The following is a 6,843-nucleotide window of genomic DNA, read 5'->3' as shown; positions in this document are numbered from 1 at the left end:
GTGATAGTTTGGGGAGAGGCGAGCCTCGCCTACAGGTTCCTTTAAGGCATTTCTGCTGCCTCAGGGTTCCTTGGACTCATGTGTTCTCTGCAACTGTCTCCTTTAGGAAAGGAGCAGGCACTGTAGCCAGTGGCAAGATCTTCTCCCCCTTCCCCTGCGCTCCCCACACATGACCAACCCGGCAGCTGAGTGAGGACTGCTGCTGCACAGAAGGGGTTCAGTGGTCACATACCTTTTTTTTTTCCCAAAAGCAGCCTCAAACTGATCACCAGTCTGAATAGCAAACCCGAAGCAGACAAGACAATGCAGGAATGGCAGGAACCTCATTCAGAGCCAGTTTTAACTGAAATGCAGTGAGCCCACTGCCTCCAGATTGTGCAGACTGTACTACTGCATGTGCACACTGGTTCTTAACTGTATTTCTTCACAGAGGAGATTTTGCTTGGCTTAGTTAAATGGCAAATAAACGCCAAATAAAAGATCATTGCAAAAGGTACCATAATAAAACTACTTTCCAAATGCCTCATGATTAGGACAAGAAATATCAGCAAAGGAAACTGAGGTTAAACTTTATTCCTTACTTTCTGCCCATCCAGTGAAGTACTGCAGTACTAATGTCGGAGGCTGTGGGAACGCCATCCTGGAGGGTTTTAAGGACAGGTTAGCAAATTTCTCCCAGAAACGCATTAGGAATTGCAGATTCTGCTTGGGAGTAGAAGAACAGACTGGATGAGCTCTCAGCGTTTTTTCTAACATTCATTTTTATAACCCATCACACACCAGAAATGGGGCCGCTATCCCAGTTTAAAAGGGATTCCCAGAGAAACCCATATTGTTCATTGGCACTGTGATGGGTCTTCCAAATCTCACGTCGAGCAGCCTGCCTTGTGCAGTCCCCAGCACTTGATGCTGTTTCACACCGTTACTGAGCCGCCAGAGAAAAGAGCCCGGCCATCACCACGGGGGAGAGCGGCTGTGTTGACGTGGCAGCCTGCCTCCAGCAAAGCCTTCGGCTGCAGTGCCACAGGCAGTCACTCCAGCAGAGCTGTTTCAGGGGAAGGTGCATCCTCAGCCCCTCAGTGTCTGCAGACTCCTCTCCCTGGTGGAACCACGTTAGCTTTCTGCTTCGTCGCTGGTGCAACTGACTGCCACGTGGCACACCCAAACAGCTTAGAGCCAGCTATGCTACACTCTAACATGTTCAAGTGCATCCAGCATCCACTGCTCTGCACGGACTTGACTGAGTCACCACTATTGGAAATCCACACTTTGGAAGAGCGAGAGAAGTCCATCTCACTTTGCCTGCAAACTGGACTAATTGTCTTCCCACAAGGAAGAACAAACAAAACTCTCTTTCAGGGACTGAATTTCAACCCTTCCTCCATCACACTCCATCATCACTATGGCCATTGCAATAGTCAGTGATGTAAGGAGGCATAAAAGCTTTAGCTTAACTACTGCACCATGCTAACAGTAGACACTAGTGAAAAGGAATAGCTGAATTTTTTTAAACTCTTTTAAAATCTCATTTTAAGATTTTAAATCTCAACAGAAAAAAACAGTGCAAGTGTGGCTCACACCGTCTTGAGGGGACAAATGAGCTTAGACAATTCGGCAGCAAATGAGCAGAAGATGGGGAGCTACCGAGCAGGACAGCTCGATGCCAAGAGCGAGCAGGGACCTGATGTGCCACCAGCTTCATCTGAATATTCAGGAAAGTTAGTTAAACGGTGACACCTTGTCCTGGCACATGTCCCTGTCTTCTCCCGTAAAACAAACCCTGGCACACAGCACATGTCGTGTCACTTGCCTTTTTTCTTTCGGAGGAAGAGCAAAAATATTCTGCATATTTGTGAGACATCTGCATTTAAAGCCACAATAGCAGGGAATGTAGATGACTGTGCCCTTCAAAAAATAAATCCCAGGGCATATTTTCACCAAGTGCTTTGTGCCATGCCCTCGGTAGACCAGGGAGTCTTAAGACCACAGTCACATGGATTAAGGCAGAAGCATTGCATAGACTGAAGGTGTCCGCCACATTAGGCAAAGATTTCTGGATTAAGATGCATAAAAGCTAGCGGTAACTGAGATGGCAGAGATTTAATAATGCTCCTAAAATTGCCTATGTGAGTTTCCTGGCTGTTCGTGCCCTGGAGGAAATGCTTTCTAGGACCGGGGTGGTGCATGTGAATCAGCAGTTCACACCTGCCAGAGAATTTGTAGGGGGCTTTAGTTCCCCTAAAGCCCTTGCTTTGCACTAACAAAGCCGTTGTTTTGCCCCACCAAGACCTACACCTCAGAGTTATTTCCGAAAAGGAGCCTCGCTCCTCTGCCAGCCTCCCTGTCTCCTGGCCAGCCTGGCACAGCCCACTCCTCCATCCACTCTTGCTGCACTTACCCTGCCTGCCACCTCTCCCCACAGCTTCCCAAACACATCCCACTTTTACACGGCTCCCCCCACAAATTCTCTGGCAGATGTGAACTGCTGATTCACACGCACCAGCCTGGTCCTAGAAAGCATTTCCTCCAGGCACGAACAGCCAGGAAACTCACATAGGCAATTTTAGGAGCATTATTAAATCTCTGCCATCTCAGTTACCGCTAGCTTTTATGCATCTTAATCCAGAAATCTTTGCCTAGTGTGGCGGACACCTTCAAAGCTTTAGGGGAGCTCACCCAGAGCTGAGTCCCCTTTCCCTCCCTGTCCACCGCTTTCGCTTGCAGACCTGCAAAGTGCTTGGCGGTGCTGTGTTCCCCCTCACCCAGCTCACCTGGGAGAAGCCCAGGCAGCGGCCACCAAAACGCCTCCCATAAATCCTCCCTAACACCCTCCATGCCCATGCACACCCCTCAGTTCCGCTCAGGCTGCCTGGGTGGCTTGCGGGGTGGCTGGACCATGTGTGGGATGGTCGGTCACAGAGCAGCGACTGGAGCCTGCCAGCTCCGCAGCAGCGGCTGCTGAGCCGGTGTGGCTGCCGTTAGCAAAGAAGACTGAACTCAGGAGCAAAGAGTGCGTTTTCCAAGGAGATTATTTGGCACTTAGTGGTTTGCCTCCCAGATGACAGTGTCGGTCATGGCAGCAGGGACTATGCATTAGCTGGCTTCAAACACAAAGTTCGTCTTGCAAATTACAGATGAAACCAGAAAAGGTGATCAGAAAGAAAGACTCTTCAAAACTCAAAGGTCATGTCTCTGGCTTGATGGAGAAGCAGGTTTTTCTCTAGCAGTAGGTAATTATTCTTCTGTGGAGTATAGATTTTGTGAAACATCATGAAACACTATCATAAATCAGAGAAGGCTAAATCCTAAAACCTCACATCGGAGACACTAGGTTCAGGTTTCCCCTAGAAACTTATCCCTCTGGCTCTTTATCCAGGCCAAATCCAGGCTGAGGAAATGCCCACATTAATCCATTTAAGGGGGAGGATCACAGTAAACATCTCATGACAGCAGCGGACCTTACAAGAATGCCTCCCTCACGATGGCAGAGACTTGACATAGATGCCTGAACTTGCAAAGCATTTGTCATTTTGAACTGCCGCGTTGGGACAAGAGTTCATAACATCCTTGGGATCCCCAAGCCTTGTTCTCTAATTGTTCTTCAACCTGAAATCCAGTCTGTTCAGAAGAATTCAAGTAAATGTTTTGCAGTATTTATTTTCAAATATCTGAGCTGACTTGGAGAAAGCAGGATCTTTTCATCTCCACAGTAGCCACTTCTCAATGGAAATAGAAGAAAATTACTTTTAAGGTAAAGAAATAATTGTTTTCAGCTGATTAATAATGAAAAGAAATTGCATGCAAGAGTTTGTATTGTCAAATCCTTCTATTAAACGTAGAGAGAGAAGGGTTGCAGAGCACGGCTCCCGGCTGGGACAGTGATACAGCATTATCCCTGTTCCCCCTCTATTACAGCTTTAAAAGTGATCTGCAGACTGCACCTCAAGACAGCTCAAGACAAAGGGTCTCACAGAGCCAGAGATAAGCACCATGTTTTATCATTGCAAATTCCTTCCATCTCCTGCCTGACTCAAATAGATGTAATCTAGACTGGAGGCTTAATGTTCATGTACCTTTTGATATCTTTCTGACTGTGTAAAGGGACCGCAAATGGGGCATAAGTGTAATTTATACAAACTATAACCTCACTTTTCATTGCCCCAGTGGAGACTTGTTAACTATGAGACTCAGGCCCAGAAAGTTCACATTAATTCAGGCATTTGTTATTTCTTCAAAGTGTAAAGTGGCAGTTGTGCAGCTGAAAATCCCAGTAGCAGCACTATAGCTTCACAAGAGGAGAAAAATAAAGCATTCAGTGTTCAGAAAATACCACAAGGGCCAGTCTCGGTGAATCTGCTGATCTCCCCAGCATCCGTCGAGCAAAGTCTTCTCAGCAAAAAAGCATCTGTGTTTGAGACTTCTCACACATCTGACAGCTCAGGAGGTGACTCACACACTGGAGGGCTGGTGTAGAGTCAAGCTGGCCAACTTCAGTCAAAACCAGCTCTGAGAGCAGAGAGATGAGCGGGAAGAAAGAGAAATGGCCCCATTGTTACAGCCATGCTGCGTGACCCAAGCCCAGGCTGGGGCCAAGGCAGCGGGGAGGCTGTCGCCGCTTTCTTTGCCTCCCCCAGAAAATCTGGGCTTCCAGACGTTTTGATTTTCTCTATCGCGGAGCAGCCAGTGCCATTGAGCTGCATGAACATCTGAGTCCATACAACCAAGGGACCAGTGGTGGGCAAAGGCAGGCGGTGACTGCTGACACCCCACAACTGCTCTGCCAGGCAGTGCCCCAAGGATCATGGCACTTGGTGACTCGGCGTCAGTAGAGCTAGGATCCTGTTTGCATTCGCTGCACTCCAACCTGCGTTACCTGGAGTGGGGAGGAGGAGGTCCGTGAGGAAGGGAGACCCAAGAGGTCAGCACAGAGTGAGGGAGCTTTCTGGGGTCTGATACTGCTCCCCTTAGAGCATCCATCTCACCCTCCTTAGTCCTCTGCACCAAAAATGTTGTTCACAATTAAAAGCGGTTCTTAAAGGCATGCAGGCTAACTCTGCTGTTTAACAATAGATAGTAGCAATGCATAGATAACTTCTATTTATTTTCTTAATCTTACATTAAGCCAGGAATGTGTGTTTACGTTTAGGATTTCTAAGTATCATGCTTCTCATGTGTGCCTGATTTTTAATGATCTCCTGAATAATTCATTCTAAAAGCCTCTTTATTTTCTTCTCTCCAGTTTAATTAACCTCTTGGTGCAGTCAGTGGGATTTTACCATAAAAGCATAATGCATCTTGCATTAGCATGTAACTCATGCTGGAAGAATCTGAGTACAGCCACTGAAGAGTTAATAGCAGGTTCTGACTTAATGCCATTTTATTATGGGTGATGAATAATAACAGAACATTCTCTTTATATGCCTGAGCGCTTACCTTAGGATACCCAGGAAGGAGTACTTATCCTGCCCAGCGCCACTGGCCAGACCTGGGCGCATGGCTCCCTCCTCGCACTGAGGCAAGGGCAGCATCCTGTGCTAGTTTTCTATGGAGTTCTCCCTACCCTTCCCAAAAGGCTGAAGAAGATCCCAAATGTATGCTGGTCCTCTGCGCTTTTGGGTTCCCAGGTAGAGCCTTTTGGGTTCCTACTGATGGACTCCATTGACCAGCCCATCCAAAGACTTTGACTTCATCAGCAGAAAAAAACATTTCTCCTTTGTGCTGCAAGTTGGCAGTGATTATCAATAACCGTGTGAGCTAAAACTCCTTGTTCAAGGAGCTAGACTGCTTTCTGCAGTGAGAAATATTTTTTGCTTTACAAATGGAAGTTGCTGTAACATGGTAGTGGACAAGTCTTTATGAATGCCCATGTATGAGGTATCTTCTTATTTCCGACATGTCTTCTGTTCCAGGGTTTCTAACTGCCTTATGAGTGCCTGCAAACTCACCTGTCTAATTTCACAAAGTTTGGGGATATTATTCTTTCTCTTACAGAGGTTAGGAAATGGTGATACAGAGAAATTAATAAAATTGTTCCCAGTTCTGTCACCTGGGTGGGGACACAAAAGGGAACGTTTGCTTGCTGACCCCACCGTGGTGCTTTAACTGCAAAGCCAGCTTTTCTGCGGAATGTCCCCTGTGCCCATACACACTCTCAGCAGGTACAGGGGCAGCTTACATCTAGAGCTACTTCAGAGGCAGAAGACCCTCCTGATGCCTTCTGCCATTTATCCCATCTCTGGGCAAGTTTCTGTATCTCTTACCTGGTACAGAGTCGTACTTGGGCAAGTCATGCTTCGGTCCCCTTAGTGCAATATATTCGCAGTGGACCAGTCGAGCATCACTTTGGTCCTGTGGTGAGGAATGGCATGGGGCCACGTCACGCTGCACTGGGCCAGGACCCAGAAGATGTGCAAGAGGTTGCAACAGTAAGGAGCCGTGTTTTATCCTGGGCTTGTGAAAGATAACCCATCATTAGATAAAAGCCCATCCCTGAAGATCAGAGAACAACTCCTAAAATAGGCAAATGATTAAGCCCCAGCTGGTTTGGTCTGGACTAATTAAGGCTGAGTCTTTGGCTGGGAAAAGTGACACGGGATTTAAATCAGCCCTGCACCGTTTCAGGAAACAGATTCTCTCGTGCTGGTTTTTTTCCCCCGTAACTATTGTTCGGGTTCAGATTGTCAAAACACACAGTGGTGGTTATTTGCTGTTAATTATTTGATCCTTTCTTAAGATCCTCTTATGCAACTGCTTCGTTATGCAATTAAACAGTGGCAGGTTGCCACATGCCAGGCGGGGTACGAGGAAGTCGGTCGTACCTTAGATAAGCGGCAGGGGTTGGCA

Source organism: Gymnogyps californianus, chromosome 4, assembly GCF_018139145.2.
Source record: "Gymnogyps californianus isolate 813 chromosome 4, ASM1813914v2, whole genome shotgun sequence".
NCBI lineage: Eukaryota > Metazoa > Chordata > Aves > Accipitriformes > Cathartidae > Gymnogyps > Gymnogyps californianus.
The sequence above is the reverse complement of the archived record's forward strand: the minus strand, read 5'-3'. Positions refer to the sequence as shown.